The sequence below is a fragment of the Mauremys reevesii genome, linkage group 6, assembly GCF_016161935.1.
Source record: "Mauremys reevesii isolate NIE-2019 linkage group 6, ASM1616193v1, whole genome shotgun sequence".
NCBI lineage: Eukaryota > Metazoa > Chordata > Testudines > Geoemydidae > Mauremys > Mauremys reevesii.
In genome coordinates this window covers 104,965,646-104,983,438 of record NC_052628.1, presented here as the reverse complement: position 1 = coordinate 104,983,438, position 17,793 = coordinate 104,965,646, and the positions used below count along the sequence as shown (strand labels likewise).

Here is a 17,793-nt window from a genome sequence, read left to right as displayed (position 1 = left end):
GGGAGCCCCTTGGGCCTGGTGGTAAGCCCAAGGTGTCCAAAAAGGCCACTGCTGAACTGCTTGCGATTCAGAGTGGGAGTCCTGGAATAAAGCCTCCGGCACATCTGCTTCCCGATCTTGGGAGTAGAGGCTACCTGCCCGGGACGAAGCCGAGGGGTGTCGAGAAGGCCACGGTGGAGCAGATAGGCCTTGGGCAGATGTTCCCACCGATCTGGTGCTTTTGCGCGCCGGGGAACGGTGCCGTGAGGTACTCCGGTGCCGCGATCTGGTCCGGGACCTGCGACCTGGACGGTGCCGGGAGGTCGACCGTGACCGAGAGCTTCGGCGTCGAGAGCGGCTCCGAGTGGAGCGGTGCCGGTAACGGTGCCGAGACCTGGAACGGTGCCGAGAGTAATACGAAGGTGACCGGGAACAGGAAAGGTGCCGCGAGTCTGACCGGCGTCGTGTCAAGGAGTGGTGCCGGGACTGCGAACGGCGGGACGACCGTGAACGGTGCTGAGATCTTGAACGGCGACGGGACCGTGATCAGGAGCGGTGCCGGTCCAGGGCACCGACTGAAGGTGGATGGATCAGGGCCGGCTTTCCAAGCGATCGGACTACCTGCACCGGCGGTGGCGGCGGTGCCGCATCCGAGATCGCGATCAAGTCCCTCGCCACTTCACAGACTTCTGGCGTGGATGGGACAATCAACTCAACCGCGGTGGGTGCCGGGGAGATAGGTGCTGGACTCGACGGCCCTTGGCGAACCAGAGTCGACGGCAACGGCTCAGCAGACACTACCGTGGCTGCAGGCACTGGCCGGTGCATTGGAGCCGTGCCCTCTTGCCGCACCACGGGCGGTGCCGGGTCGGCAGGGGTCTTAGGCTTTCTCACTTGCGGTGAGAGCGAGCGGCTGTGGCCTGACTTGGAAGCAGGCGTCCGGTGCCGAGGAGTAGACGATGCACCGGTTCGGCCCGGTGCCGAAGAGCCGCTTTTCGGTTCGGAAGGGGGAGCGCTCAGTGCTGAGGACGGAGGGGTTAGAGCCGCCTCCATGAGGAGTTGTTTAAGTCTAATGTCCCTCTCTTTCTTTGTACGAGGCTTGAACGACTTACAAATCGGGCACTTAGCTGTTAAGTGCGACTCCCCCAGGCACTTCAAGCAGGAGTAACATGGATCCCCCGTCAGCATCGGGCGATGGCAAGCCGAGCACGGCTTGAATCCTGGGGAGCCGGGCATGAGCTCCGGCCCCGGGGCGGGAAGGGCCTAAGCCCAGAACCCGACTAACTAACTAAACTCTAACTAATCAACTAGAACTAACTACACTATCTAAATTAACAACTTAGAGAACTATATACACAAATAGAATAGAAAATTGAGAGAATGCTAGGGAGGTGGAGGTCAGCTACGCTGCACTCCACAGTTCCAACGACCGACACGGGCGGTAAGAAGGAACTGAGGAGTGGGTGGGTTGGCTGGGGTATATATATCCGTGGCCATGGTGGCGCCACTCCAGGGGGCGCCCAGCCGACCCACTGAGTTGCTAGGGTAAAAGTCTCCGACGAATGTGCACGCGGCGCGCACACACCTACATGGAATGGATATGAGCAAGCACTCGAAGAAGAATGATATCTTATTCAACAGAATGGCTTCCTGGGGTTTATTTAGACTTCAGAGCTGATTGTACATTATTATTATTATTTAAAATTCCTGTTTGCGCTGCAGAACCAGTGCAGCTAAGCGTGAATGACTGGATTCTATTCCTTCTACTGTGTCATCAACAGAGTTGTTAAATGAATTCCAATGACAAAAATCAGTCGGTTACACCTGTCTAATCCCCCTACTGGGAATGAGAGTTGCACAGGCATCATTGTAAACTTAATGTGAAGACAATTCCACGGGCATCATTAAAGGAATACCTGGCATGCAGATCCTTTTTTACTGGCAGTAATATGTGGCAAAGAAAGAACCTAGATTAACTTTTGGATTCAGACTTGAGTTTTTGGGGCCAACTGTTAGGGAAAATATCATCTTTTTACTTGTAAACAGAACACATTGATAAGGAAATAACTGCAACACAATAACCAGAAAATCCTGCAAGGCCATTTTTACAGTCAATATTCAAAAGAACAGGAACATTGCTGAATGTGCCATACGATGGACTATGTGGTTTTGTGATGATAATCTGAGGATTTTGAGGAGAACTTGTCTTTGTTATATGACTGATTAACCATTAGACAGTTAGAATGTCTGCTCCAAGTAACTCTATTACCAGTATGTCTTACTACTGGGGATTCTAACTGGGTTACCATGTAAAGAGCTATTTGTTGTATATCTCTTCGCCTTCATTTCATTTTCACTCTGATCAATTTTTTCAAGAACAATTATCTACCCTACCTCCTCCAAAAACCTACACTTGGCAAGGGAAGGGTAATTAGGTTTGGATGATAACTAGATTTACCAGTCAATGTTACTCTCTCAGACCAGGGACCATTAAATATCCAAAAATAAGCACAGCTTACACAAGCTCCATTGCTGCTGACTACTTTTCAAGCACATCACATTTTGCTTCTGCAACCACACCCTGCTCCCCATAGCTGTTCCCTTTGACTTCTCAGCAGACCTTCAATCCCTAAGTGGACAGGGCATTCCCTTATGAGTGCTCATCAGCAGGACATTTAAAAAAAAAATCAGGGGTCAGGAGGTTTCCAAGGGAATAGAGGAGCCATTGTCAGTGCCCTATTTTGCCTGGTTTGCCTCCCTCCAGAAGTCACAGTTTTGGATTTAAGGTTCAAAATCCTATATAGTTGCTACAGTACCAGCAGAGTCAGGTAGAAAGGATTTGTATGTGTGCACAGATTAAAACATTGCCATTGGCCTGGATGGCTGACTTTATTGTCTTTGAAAAGGAAATGAGGTAATCTGTAAATTAGGCCTTCTGAGCTACCTGCAGCAATCCATTTTCCAATAAAAGCTTTAGTCTTGTGTACCCAAGTGTATGCAAGGGACTGGTTCATGGTCATCATACACAGCTTCAGTTTCCCACTCTAATAAAAGTTTCTCTTTACAAGGAACCAGAGGAAGGGCATACTGGCTATTTACAATAAAATAATGGAGTAAGGAATACTGCTTCACAGTTCTATCAGCTAATCACATTCAAAGTAATTATAGTCATTTACTGTAACGCCGCTTTCCCCTCCTATGGTTTATCATCTGCAAGTTCAGAAAAGTCAGTGCCATTTTGGACCACCAGGATTAAAGAAAAAAATCCAATCTGGATTTTAAGAGAGATAATGTATTCAGCGAAGTCCTATGGCCTGTGTTATATGAGAGGTCAGGCTAGATTATCACATTATTGTGGGGCCCTACTTCCCTTATAATTATGCATCTGTGAATGCTTAGAGTACCAGTACTTTTTTGTGTTGATCTCCTTATTTAGTCATCACAAACTTGTATTTAACATACACTGTTTTTATTTAAGAATTACAGAACTCTAAAACAACAGCAACCAGAGCTTGGTGGTATGATTGCAGCCCACAGCTCCCTGCAGCCCAACTACCTGCCTTCCAGAATGGAGGAAATGGGCTGCGGGTATAAGAGGCCAGGGGTGGCTCAGCCTTCCCAAATAGGAGGTGTGCCAGCCCGCCACCTTTGGAGTGCTGCCACCGAATGGGCATCCAGGCCATAGCCACACCCTCGCTCTGCCCCGAGGCCCCCCCCCCACCTGCTGCTCGGGGTGGAGAGGCACAGGTAGGTGGGTCTCAGGGCAGGGGGCAAAGAGGCACAAGCTGTGGGGTGGGGGGTCATTGGGGAAGGGGCCTGGCGTGGAGTTGGTGTGGAGTGGGCAGGGCTTCTGGGGGCGGAGGCGGGCCTTGGGGTAGATAAGGGGGCGGGGCCACAGTCCAGGCGCCAGTGATCCCCCTACTTGTAGGGACCTTCTAGTGCTCATGCCCAGCCTTGGAGTCACATGCTGTCCATGATGGAGAATGATCTTTGCTCTCTATAACCGCACCCATAGTGTTGCCAGCTCTTGTGGCTTTATCATGAGTTTTGTGATATTTGATTTACCTAATGTCTCAGCTCCTGGAAAGAAGTAAATTATATGAAAACCTTATCTTTCATTTAAAAGGTTTCTAGCCTACATAATTGGGGAGAAAACCTAAGTTTATAATAATTTTTTAAAAACTAATATGATTTTGGGGGGCCTGACAATTTTTTTTTTAATATTTGAGGTTGGCAATACTGCATCCACATTCTTACATAAAAATCACAGCCATTACATGCACTTTTCATGCTGATGCCTCTCTATCATGCATGGTCCTAGTAGATAGTGTGTGTATATCTATCTATATATGCTTGAGGGCTATACAAGTATGGACAGGAATGCAATCCACATTAAAGGACTACAGTATTATAGACACTGATACAATTTAGTTTAAATTTTGGCAACTTGTTAGTTATTTCCTACACGTCTTTGTAAATTCTAATTAGATAGGCGTCAAGAGGAGGCAAGCCTTGAGCACCTAAAATTTTTAATAGAAAAATCACCAAGATAACTATTTGAGTGTTGTTTTGCTTAATTTGTTTGGTGGACTGAACAGAATTTTAAGCATTTAGGATCAGAGTTCATCTTAGACAACCCACAATTAATTTTGTTTAAAAGTATCAACCACTCTTTGTAGAATTTTCTTCAATGAAATAAGGACAATCAGAACTTTTGCAAGAAACAGGGGGATCATTGTCTTTCAAATCAAATCATGCACAACAATAAAAATATGACCGCTTTTGAAGGGGCATGTACTGCTCTCCCCGCCGGGGCCCCGGGGCCAGAGGAGTTCTGTGCCCCTGCCAATTATTGAATGGGCCTGTGCCCATACTTGCCTTCCTTTGTGCATGCCCTTGAATACTCTAGCAGTTCTTGCTCTATCACATCAGTGATCTGAAACTAAAGGTATGCTTTTCCAATTCCTTAAAAAGTTGCAGCTTTTTGCAGGTCAGGCATTGTTTAATCTTAGTTAACTTTGTCAACAACCACCATGCTGTAAATCAGAATATTAGAATGTAATCTCAGGTTTAGGTCTCGTGGAAAGACAATGCTGTTCACTAGGGCAATGCTTTCCAGGCTCTTGTCCAGCTCTTCTGAGAAGTCCTCATCCTCTGCTGTGGAGCTCAGAGCAGAGACATGAACAACTACAAAAGCAACAGCACACATAGTGTAATGAGAGTTACTGATAAGCTAACCAATTTCTATTTAACTAGAAATCCTGATAACCAGCCAGGGGCTTGCAAGTAGCCACGTTCTTGTCAGTGTGAACTCATATGGGCTTGATTACACTGTCAGCAAGGACTGAGACACGTTGACTCCCGTCACATGTAAAATACTACAGAGCCTAGAATAATATTGGAATAAACTGCATGAGTCACATGAGGAATTAGAAACTTTCACTGTTTAAATTGCTTTGCTTACTTGTCCTTATGTTATTTTTCAGCCAAAGAATATACATTTTTGTTGCAGATGTCTAAATTAAGGAGTACCAAAATAACACTACAAAGAAGTGAGAGTTTCAAGATAGGCTTTATATTCTACTGTGCGGTACCATGTAGACCAGTGTAGGCAAACTTTTTGGCCTGAGGGCCGCATCGGGTTTCGGAAATTGTATGGAGGGCCAGTTAGGGAAGGCTATGCCTCCCCAAACAGCCAGGCATGGCCCAGCCGCTGCCCCTTATCTGACCATCCCCTGCTTCTCATCCCCTGAACCCCTCCCCAAAGACGCCTGCCCCATCCAACCCCCTCTGTTCCCTGACGGCCCCCCCAGATCCCCTGCCTCATCCACACACCCTGCTACCTGTCCCCTGACTGCCCCCCGCTGCTCCATCCAACCCCTCCTCTCCTTCCTGACTGCCCCCCTGGGTCCCCTGCCCCCATTCAACCTCCCTGTTCCCTGACTGCCCCGACCCCTATCCACACCCCCGCCCCGACCACCATCCCGAACTCTCCTGCTCTCTATCCAACACCCTCCCCCCACTTGCTGCACTGCCTGGCGCACCGGTGGATGGCGGTGCTACAGCTGCGTTGCCCAGAGCATCACGACAGGCAGCCGCACCGCTCGGCTGGAGCCAGCCACGCCACCACACAGCACAGAGCACTGGGTCAGGCTGTGGCTCTGTAGCTGCGCTGCCTGGCAAGAGCTCACAGTCCTGCCACCCAGAGCATTGCGCCGGCACCGCGGTGATCTGAGGGTATGGGGGGGGAGGGGCTGGGGGCTAACCTCCCAGGCCAGGAGCTCAGGGGCTGGGCAGGAAGGTCCCGCAGACTGTTGTTTGCCCACCTCTGATGTAGACTCTAGTGTTGAAATCATTGAATTAGATTATTCTAAACCAAAAAACTGATCTATGAAAGAGTTGGCTCCTAATCCATCGCTGATAAGTAATTTGCACTTTTCAATAGTTTGTATTTACATTAGTATTTCACAGTGACATATCCAACTTAAAAAATGACCAAATAGAATGGGCAACTTGAGCTTAGAACAAAAAAGGCTTTAAACAAATCTTCAGTTTGTATGCTCTTGCTACCTCATTAATCCTAAATGGTGTCAGTCAGTGAATCTAATAGCTATGAGTGTTAGTACTGCGGTCAGTTCCAAATTATAGTATTGATTAATTGATTGTCTTCTTCCAGTTGTGAATTATATTAGTGCTGGCTCAGACTGGCTGGCGGAAGGCCAAAGCCTAATCTCTTGTGGAAGACAGCAAACAACTCGTTTCATTGCCGTGGTTAAGTGACTGATTGGGAAACTAAAACTTTTTGAATGTCAGTTTGATAAGAGTAATAGGCTAAATGTCATTGTGACAAGGTGGTGCCTCACCCCCACCATTTCCACAGATGCTGGCTACTCTGAGATCTTTATGCTGGTAAACACTACAGTGTAGTGTTTTAATCCCTCCACCAGTACATAGTCGCCACACCTTTACACTGTCTCTCAGTTTTCTAAAAGCGGTTGTGGTAAGGTGCCAGATGACCCCCTTCGATAGGCTTTCCAGCCTTCTGTCTCTCTGTTGCTCTCCTCCTCTTCAGAACTATTTATACAACTTCCCTGTTATTGGGCTAATTGTTTTATTGACTCACTAGCCCCAATCTGGCCTGGTAGTCAGGTTCTGTCTAATTAGGCCTTCTCCAGGGGAACATAATTAGCACTAATAGTAATCAGAGTGCTGGCTCAAGTACTAACCCTTAGCACACTGTCATGAATATATAGTTATTGAGTTCCAGATCCACAAATTTATTTAGGGTGCCTAAACCCCAGACTTAGGGTTTGTCTACACAAACACATAGGTTTAAGCAAGCTAGGGTCTGAATCTACACGCACCAGCCTGCTGCAGATTAATTGTCCACGTGGACCTTGCTGACATCCACTAATAGTTTGTTAATGTGCTTTGATCTAGTCAGATTTGAAATGGCAGAGTGGGGTAAATTCACATCCAAGCTTGCTGCAAACTAAATGTTCATGTAGACAAGCCCTTAGCCTCCATGGGTTTAGGTGCTTAAATCCCAGTTTTGGCTCCACTATGATACATAAAACCACTGCCAAACTATGTAAGCACCTATACTCCTGTGGATGCCCAAGTTTTCAGGGTAAAAGTTCTCTAGGCAGCTATGTTTCTGCCTCTGGATATATGAACTACTGCCTCCCTCTAGGGATCTGGAAACCTATTTTCCTGCCCAAAGTCCAGAGTGATTCACAAACTGTGGAAAGATAGGAATCCATCCATCTAAGTTGCATGTGGGGCCCAATCTGGTAGGCGTGCTCAGAGGCCATACACCAGATCGGGTCCTGTTCAAAATCTAGCTACCAGAGAAGAGGTGCAGGAGGTGGCAGTGGTACCACTGCCCACCTTATAACTTTTAGCCCAGTATTCGCCTAAAAGGTGAGAGATGCAAGGCACCAGTCCCTCTGCTCCAATCATTCTCATTATTTATCCACATTGGAACAGCTTCAATAGGAGATATTCAGAGACGCCAACATCAGAACATCCTATCACTCAGTGGTTAGAACATTCTCCTGAGAGGTGGGAAACCCCTGTTCAAATACTTTCTCCTGAATCTGGGTATCCCGCATCCCAGGCAAGTACTTTAATGACTGGGCTAAAAGTTATAAGGTGCGTACCACTACTGCCTCCTCCAGCTATTTTGAGTGGAACGAGACAGGTACCTAACTCATCCCCACAAGAAATGTCTTAGGTTCTTAAGCGACCTGACCCCAGGACATGGATTTAAACTCATGGATCGCTAAGCGGAGAGAGGCATCTCCTCACAGCCTGGGAATTTAGGTGTCTCTCTCTGTGAGAGGGCGGGGCTTAGGACACTCCTTATCAACATGTCACCCATACCTTGAATATTGTGTCTAGTTCTGGTTGTTCCATCTCAAAAATGATGTATTAGGATTGGAAAACTACAGAGAAGGGCAACAAAATGATTGGGGCGAGGGTGTGGAACAGCTTCAAATTGAAGAGAAATTAAAAAGATTGGGACTGTTCAACTTAGAAAAGAGATGACTAAGGTGGGATATTACAGAGGACTATAAAATCATGAATGGCATGGAGAAAGTGAATATTTGACACTTCACATAACACAAGACTCGGAGCTCACCCAATTAAATTAACAAGCAGCAGGTTTAAATAAACATAGGGAAGTATTTCTTCACACAATGCACAATCAACCTGTGGAACTTGTTGCCATGGGATGTTGGGAAGGGCAAAAATATAACAGGGATCAAAACAGAATTAGGTAAGTTCATGGAGGATAAGTCTAACAATGGCTATTAGCCAAGATGGTCAGGGATGCAACCCCCTTCTCTGCATATTCCTAAACCTTCAACTTCCAGAAGCTAGGACTGGAAGACGGGGACGGATCACTGGAAATTAGCCGGTTATGTTCATTCCCTCTCAAGTATCTGGTACTGTCCACTGTCGGAAGAAAGGATATTTGGCTAGCTGGACCATTGATCTGACCCAAATATGACCACTCATATATTTTTCTGCCTACCTTAGGAGCCTCTCCACCTAACATACTGGTTTTTGTGGTCACATTTCTAAGACACATCTTTCCCCATTCATTGTACAGGAAACCTAGGCAGCTAATTGGGCTTTGTGAATTGCAATGTTGCTCCTGTGATTTTCTAGGTACGTATAAGTTGGGTGTTGTAACGCTCAGCATCCAGGAACCCATGTCTCTTCATGGATTCCACCCTGATCACTTAATTCCAGCCCACCAGGACTAGAGAAACAAACAAGCAGCTGCTGAGACAAGAAGCTGGTTCTCTCAACTTCAGGCATTCAACATCCAGAAGCAATGTTACATCAACTGAATGTTGAGTGTGTGTACATTGGTGAAAGGAAATATGATAGAACTGTGGGGCAAAAATAAATTAGTCAGAGCTTATGTCCATTTTAAGGCAGAAATATAATACGGTTGGTGGTTTCAAACTAACTTGAAAATTGGAGAAGGGGATTCAGGTTATGACTTAGTTATTTTATTGATACGACTGCCTGGAGAAATTTGCACACCACTTTCAATCCTATGAGCACCTTATTTTCAAGCGCATTCAGGATTGACAAGATTAGCATAAAAGTTGTTGTTTTGTTCAGCTCTTTAATTTAATAAGAATGTACAGTAATTGAGATGTTCATTAGCTTACCTCTGTATCTGTTTAGTAATTTAGGGGAGAAAATGGATGGGGATGCCAGTTTTCTTTTATTTTTATTCACAACATAGGAAGAAAATATTACTGTCTGCGTCTAACAATTTATTCGTCCTACTCCAATTTTCCTTAGTTACAAAAATTGGACCTGAGATTTTGTTGAACTGCAACAAACCATAATATAAGCTTTTCCCCTGATAAACTCAAAATGTACATGTGAGAAGATGCCTTCGTCATCCTGTTCTACAAACACAACCAACACAGTACATACACACCAAAATGATCCCTTTGCTGAGGTTTGGCTTTATTAATAAAGAAAACAGAAATAAGATAGCAGAGATCAGTTCAATCTTCCTCCTCAAGCTAATCTGCTCTTACGGTTCCTCTCTCAAGATTGTTCAGTCCATACTCCAGATCAGTTTTTCCCTCATGACCACTCCCAGCTGCCAAATATTCAGGTGGGGCAATGAGTCACCTGGAGACCAAATAATTATGCTTAACAAGGTCAGCAAGCAGGCTGAATTGTTTTAAGCAGATAATGCCAGCCTATTTCAGTGTAACTGATACAATTAAATTTAAGTTTGGATGTGAATGACTCAAAACTATCAACCTGCAAAGCTAATAAATTTCACAGATGATGGGATCATGAAAAGAAAAGCTCCTTAGGAAATCATAATATGGAGCGAAGGATGAAGTATGAAATCAAAAACCCAAGCTAGAGTAATCAGGATGCTTGTCACAAGGTAATTCTTCAATATATTTAAACCCTAAGGAAATTCCAGCCAAAACACTTGAAGTTCAAGTTAAGAATAGTATATATCAATAAATAAGGGTAAAAATAAAACTAAGATGAATATTGCAGCTATAAACAAAAAGAGAAACTTTTGAAAGCCAAGAAATTCAGTTAAAGGTAAACTTAAAAGAAACTCAAACTTCTGATAGCATAAGCCATCTAAACAATTTTAACTCTTTCCCTCTCTATGACAAACTTTATCTAAGTTCTAACTTCATAAAGTTGATATCTATAGGTTACTAATATCTTAAGCCAGGAAAAGCAATTGCATTGGCTAATTGACCAGCCTTCTGCAACTTGTCTTTCCAGACATCTGAAGTTTGGATATAACATTGTGTTTGTACAGTTTTGGAGTTGCATTTTGAAATCGTTAAGTACAGATCACTGGTTTCATACATACATGTCTCAACTATGAAGTGTGATGTGTCAACATATTTTTGATTTTTTATGTTATTGCCTTAATTTTCAGTATCTGGGTTTAAGAGATTTGTTAGATATCGACAAAAACACTAGCTCTATTAATACTTGTCAAATTAGTAGCACATAATTAATAAAAAGTGGTGAACTACCTCCCACCTTAATAATGGATGGTGTCTACTCAGGAATTGGTAAATTACATTTTATTCTGCAGATTATATATGGTTGTAGAGAGCACTGTATTTGGTGCTGCCAGAGTATGATTAAAAGTAAGATGTTACAGTTATTGGTCCTCTGTGAGACTAAACTGTTTGCTTGTTTTCAGCACACAAAGGCCAAGTTAAGGTTCCTTGTGTGACCTAAATTAACTATTGCCATACTTTCAAAGGTTTAAGTTTAACCTTAACTCTGAATGTCATAGTACGTGTTTGTGTGTGGTGATTTAATCAAGAATTTTCCTCCTGAATTAGTAATATATAGCTCAATCTTACTTATTTTTTTCTGGGAGCAATTTACAGAAGATCTTTACTAAACTGTAAAAGTTTTCTTTAAAAACTGACTGCATATGCCATTTACATGCACAAGATGAACTGTTGTATCATGAGTGAAAAGGTAAAAAAATATAGACAGTTTTTAAAAAACAGTATTGTAAATGATGAAATATTATTTTGGTGTGGATTACATTTAAGGGGCTAAAACAGCATTAACTTAAAATTCAGGTAAAGGGACAACTAAATGATTCATGCATTATATAAACAAAACTTATTGTGAGTTAAGGGAGTTTACAACATTTGCAAAATCCTCTAATTTGTGCTCTGATTTATTGTCTTGCTTTATTTTATTCATTACCAACAGTGTTGCTTCCAGAAGCACACAATAAAGGATATAGTTGAGACTGCTGCCCAGGGCTAATACATTTCATAACAGGAGCAGCTAAATTCAATCAACCTTGAGATCTATAGGCATCTGCTGCTTCATTGTAAAGCTTTAACTCTTTAGTTCTTCCCTTTGCTTTCAGTTGGTCTAATTCCAAAAGATGTCTTTCTTCAGTGATAAGAACTTCACTTTTTCATTGTGTGGGTGTCCCATAATGGTATTTTATTTATTAGAGGAGAAATAATTGCCTGCGCTTGGGAAAAGAAAGGAAACTACTTCAAGTCCTCTCACCGACCATATGATATAATGGGAGAAGTATTAGGAGACTAAAATCAAAGACTGAAGTTATCCCAAGGTGAAGATCTATTTCAATTACAAATCCTACAAGTCTTTCATAGATCCTGCTTGAATCTTTTTATGTTACAGAGGGTATGTACTTTTCATCACATTTTCTTCCAGTGTTGAGCTGTTGAAAACAAAGGGACTGACAATGTTCAAAGCTAAAACTGTAATGTATTTTTATATCCCAGTCACAGCTGAGGCAATCCCAAAGCCCTTCCACTCACATCATCCTGACGGCTCTGAGATGCTGGATAAACTGTAAGACCACCAGCATCTTGACACTGGCAGTCTCTGAATGTTTCTTTGCCATCTGCACTGAATTGCACAGTTCCACCCATAAAGGTAGAATTAAAAAAAACAACACCCCACACATGTCATTCACACAATGCAGAAGAAATAGTAAATACCGATGAATGTAAACAACTCATTTGAAGGCATGAATCGTTAGTACAAAGTCCAAATATAGTAATATTTTCCATAATACATGGAAAGCACACAAAACCATATTTAGAGTACAGAGCAGAGACTGTTAGATTCACTCAAACTGTAGTGTATAAGCATAATACTATCTGCTCAGCTAAATATCTGATGGCACAAATTTACAGTAGTACATTAATCATAAGGGACTTCACAAGGAAAATGCATTTTTCACTGAGAAGGTGGGAAGCTCAATATTGGACTTATAAGCTTTAATATGTCTCTCAAAGAAGGCCAGATCATTCTTCAGTAGACAACTTCTGCTTTAGGAAGGTATTCCTAGGGGTGCTTAAATTTATAATAGTATGCCCTTGGGTGCATATGAAATTTCAGAGGCAGACACTTAGTATAATCTAAATGAATTTGGCACTTGTTTAGGAATCAAAGAGGCAAATTTGATAAGTTATCAGAAAATACCATACCCACAAATGCAAACTGGGACATCACAATCATCTGATTGTGTTTGGGATCTCAAACATGATCACAAAAACTCTTCAGTTTGGTTCGTTTGGTGATGAAATTTCTTCTCCACTGTCTACAGGCTTGAAAGGTTATTGTACATATATTTCTTGTGGTTTTCAAAGGTGCATTTGATTGACAACATTTGAGTAATAGATCCAATGAGTAGAAAAAGTTTACAAGTTAGTTTCTCCAGTCTGCCAGGTTCACTTTATGCTGCATAGTCACCTCCTTCACCAGCTGTCCCCCTAATTTCAGTGTAAATGAGAGGTGAGGGCTACTCAGGGTGGGCTTGGGATGTGCCTGGGTCCCATTGTTTGTACACTCACATTGTATTACACAGGGAGCTGATGGCACTGCCTATAGTTAAGATTTCCTGATACTTCCCATTTGAAAACCCTGTTTTCAGTTGCTTATAATGTTGCCAAACTTGACTTGTTTGTGCTGAAATTTTCCATGCCAAGTGCCTGCCTCAGGCTGAATTACTATTATTATTACGTTTGAAATTTCAGCAAAAGCTGTTCAGCCATTTTTCAGAATGATGTTAGGGGAAATAACCATCTTTTTGCCCATGTTAAAAAAAACCTTTTCCAAACATTTCATTGAGAAGCTCTAAATCATGTGTGGCTGGGGGCAGGGACTTGTAATTTGCCAGGAGCCTTGCCTAGGTGTCAGAGATGTACCATGTGCTGCTCCATGACAAAGTTCCCACACTGGGTCAAGTTATAAGCCTTTGAAAAATCTCAGTTCAGGGTTTGAAAGCTAAATTCTCCAAAGATTCAATCATCACTGAACATGCTACCGCCTAAGGATTTAGGTGCTAGAAGGATTTTCCTGACAATTGCTGCTCCTTGCTGTCATGGAGAGCTGCAGTCCCAGGTATGGGAACTGAGGGCAGGGAGACTCTCTCTCCTTTAAATTTGGTGGGAGGGGAAAGAAGCAGACTGGGTCAAGAAGTCTGTTGTGTGTAGGGGGGCGGGGAGACACAACTGGGAGCTGGAAGGGGTGAGATGAGGCAACCAGAATGGGATCTGCAGGAGGGGAGACTGAGATCAAGCAAGGAATTTGGATGTGTGTGAAAGATTGGGCCTGGCGAGGCCAGGAGATGGGACAAAAAGCCTGGTGGTGGCGTCGGAGTGGGTGGGTGGGGGATTGAGATGATGTACCTAAGAAGAGAGAATAGGAGTTTTGAAGGGAGACTTGGACTCAGGTGGGGAGCCAAGAGGAGGAACTGGGACTGAGATGATGACCTGTGGGTGGAGGAAGAAAGAGACAGAAGTGGGACATGAACAGGCTGGAGGGGATGGTGCAGAAGGGTCAGTCTTGGCAGGGGGAACTAGGGCAAAAGGTCTGTGACCACTAGATTACACTCCCTTCCACAGCCTGGAACAGAACCCAGGTTTCTTAAATTTCAGCATTCTTCAGCTCTAAGCAAATATCTGTGAAATCTACTGGCAAGGCGTGTGCCTCTTCCCCCTCTACTGGCTGGTCCACACAGAGGATGACAACCTACTAGAGCTATCAGTTACTCCCTTACCTCAAGGGGCAGAGATCTGTATTTTGGATCTAAGGTTCCAACCCAGCTGAAGAACCATGCAAGTTTCAATGTGATTCCACATGGTAGAATCTCCATTGTTTCAGTTTGCTTTTTTAAAAGCTGGTAGATTTCACTTAATAACTGCATTAAAAATATGGTAAGCTTTCAAAGTGAAATATCATAAGTTAGGAAATTCTAGAATTTTAGTTGCCTGTGCATATCTGTATCTTGTACAATGCTAACCACATCATCGCTGTACAGATAATATAGGTAAACCTTATTAGCCAAATTTGTAAAATTCATTTTTCTCCCTTGGATCTGAAATTTGAAGAGAAACTGAGTTCATTTATCTAGACCTCTGATTATCCAAAAATATAGGATGTCCTCAGACACATTAATAAAATCAGTTTATCAGTAATAATACAAATATCTATACAAAAAAGTCATATGAATAATCAACATAATCTGCCTAAGTAGTGATATAGCCCCCATCACCATAAAATCTAAGAGCCTGCATGAATCTTTTCTATACTAAACTAGAGCTACATTATGATCTGTTAATGTTAATGTTTTATTTGTTTGCTATGGAAATATACAAGATGATTTAAGTCCTGAAATAGAAACAAGAAAGGATATTGCAGCCAAGGTTTTTTTCCCTAAAACATGGCTAGTTCTTGCTTTAGCTGTGGCAGGCGACACCAAAGTATACAGATATTGGAGGTGGTTTTTATTTTATTTTTTAACAAACATTTTTGATGATCTTACAAGATGGAATAATCCCTCAGAACCAGAGAAGTGGGAAGATGAATTTGTTGAGACATCTTTGCCAGGGAATGCCATGCCCACAAATGGCACAGGCCAAATGCAGGTAATGGAAAGAAACAAACAATTTCTTTGTTTTCTGCCAAGAATCAGCATAAGAGTTGTGACTGAGAAAAATGAAATGCTATAGAACAGTGATATAGTTCCAACATAGAACTGCCCATAGATGAAGTATAATTTGGCCTGATACTCTGTGTGGTATTTCTATGGGGAAAAGTCTGGAAACTTTGAAGATTTCAATTTAATCCAGTTACAAACCAGCAAAATTTATGTTACTTTTCTTGATGGAGAGCTGGAGAGGGGTGAAGGTGAATAGAAACTTGGAATGTCAAATGATTTCCCTTTTTGGTAATCTATAGCAGGGGAATTTTTTTCTTTTAAAAAGTTGGTCAATAATTCTCCACCCAGTTCATTTCAGTTAGAATATGGTGAACTAAACCTAACTATGTTTTATTCCTGCACTTGTGTAAGGAACTAGTATCTGAAAGACCTGTGTTCATATGAATAACTGTCTTGCTTGCATTTGGTGATTTAGCCAAATGCATTCAACGGTTATGTTTTGGCAGCATGGTGGCACAGCAGCAGGACTTCATCCTTCCCGCTTGTCTCCATGCCACAATACTTTTACTGAACAATAGTGTTGTAGAGATTTTCCTGCCTGAAGGAACAAGATTTGATAGGGTGCTGGTGTGTTCCCTTGATCCTGAGAACACTTAAAGCGTGTTCTTAACTTTAAACATGGGAGTAGTTTCATTGATTCCTATTGCACTACTACTGAGAAAAATTAAGAATGGGAGGGTCTCTGCACTAAGAATTAGAATATGTGCGCTGCAATAGGAGGTGTGATTGCTGCTCATGTTAGCATACCTACATTAACTTATATCTAGCACACTGTTAAAACAGCAGTGAAGATGCGGTGCCATGGGCTTTTGCCAGGGCTGGCTCTAGGCACCAACAAACCAAGCACGTGCTTGGGGCGGCACAATTTCAGGGGCGGCATTCTGGCCACCTATTTTTTTTTTTTTTTGCGCTTTGGCAGTTGCACTCTAAAGTTGGGGGGGGGGTTGGTTGTTTTTTGGGGTGGGGTGGGGGAGGGAAACGGCAAAAATCCTAGAGCCGCCTCTGGCTTCCGCACAAGTTTCACAAGCCTGCCCAGAACTCATGCTTGTAGCCTGTGCTAGAGTCTCTGCGACTGTGCCATTTCTTCACTGCTATTGGTAACCAAGCTAACTAAGTTAAATTTAGTGCAGGTTTGCCTAACCAAGCTGCGGTCACACCTCTGATGACAGTGCAGACATACCCTCTGCGTTTGTCATTCAGCAGTGCATTCCATTAAGATCAGCCAACTTTGATCTCCACTTTGGGGGAATTGTCTTAAGAATTTTCCTAAAAAAATCTTTGTAAAAAAGAATAGTTTGGCAATCACATTTCTTGGTTTCTTGTACAATGCCAACATTTCCAAAGTACCAGGATGGCAAATACACTGCAATGATACTTTTCACCTATGGCAAGGAGGGAGGAAATTCTACAAGTAGCACCAGGGAGTTTGTCATCTCACTATACATATTAGGTAATTAAGGATAGCCAGATTAGATAAGCACCTTCTTTCAGGACCTCACAAATCAGTAGAAATGTATAATACCAGGGTATGGATCATTGACTTCTCTATAGAAACCTTTTTGAACTGGTGTCGGGGCAGTAGATATTCATAACCATTGAATTGCCTGCAAAGTTCTCACTGTAGCAATTTTCTAAACGCCAAATTGTAACAAACAGGCTAAGGTCTATTATGGAAACACATTACTAATTAAAGGACCTATTTAAGAAAATACTAGTGAAAACTACAAAATATTTATGTGATGCATGTTTTAAAATCAAAATCTTGATTAGAGAATTGTGAATGTTTATCGCTGAGTTCCAGATATTTTAGTAAAGATAGACTATTGGACTGTTGTAAGTATGAAAATTATCACGAGAAAATCATCACACAGTATTTTTTCTGCCAAATTACTATGATAAAATGTCAATACTGTATGTGTGGCATAATATTAATGGGTTGCTTTATAAGAGTTAAACATTTGAATTGCACTGTATACAGATGTGCAGGTGAAACTTATTATTTAATCCAGTTCTGCAACTTTTATTGATAAGTAGCACTTACACAAGTTCTTCCACTGACCTCATTGGGACTACTCACGTAAGGGCATACTACCATCTTTGCCTGCTCCCCTGACCACTCCTGTGCTGCATGAAAACATCACCTAGGCCAGAGAATCTGGCTCCAAAATACTGTTCAAGGAGTTGAAAGGCAAAATGATGTGTGATTGCCTCAAGAGGAGAAGCAAGGTTCTAGCACGTGTGTTATGGGTTAGTGGTTGAGTATGCATACTTGGGTA

General features: G+C 42.7%; 1 protein-coding gene and 1 long non-coding RNA gene across 9 annotated transcripts in view; one reads left to right on the top strand and one right to left on the bottom strand.

Annotated features, from left to right (window-relative positions):
- The window catches only part of PTPRD (protein tyrosine phosphatase receptor type D), a 1,010,945-nt gene that overhangs the window by 692,119 nt on the left and 301,033 nt on the right, over positions 1-17,793 (bottom strand). The gene's annotated exons all lie outside the window — the stretch shown is intronic.
- LOC120407469 overlaps positions 1-17,793 on the top strand; it is a 155,052-nt gene that overhangs the window by 116,540 nt on the left and 20,719 nt on the right. For 2 of the 7 annotated variants that reach the window (XR_005600006.1, XR_005599998.1), the window contains 2 exons: positions 11,994-12,189; positions 12,291-12,429. The exons of 3 other annotated variants lie outside the window; for them this stretch is intronic. This is a non-coding gene — a long non-coding RNA (uncharacterized LOC120407469). Of the gene's footprint in view, positions 1-11,993; positions 12,190-12,290; positions 12,430-17,793 lie in introns of those variants that run through there. 2 more of the 7 variants (XR_005600000.1, XR_005599999.1) reach the window with 1 other exon arrangement.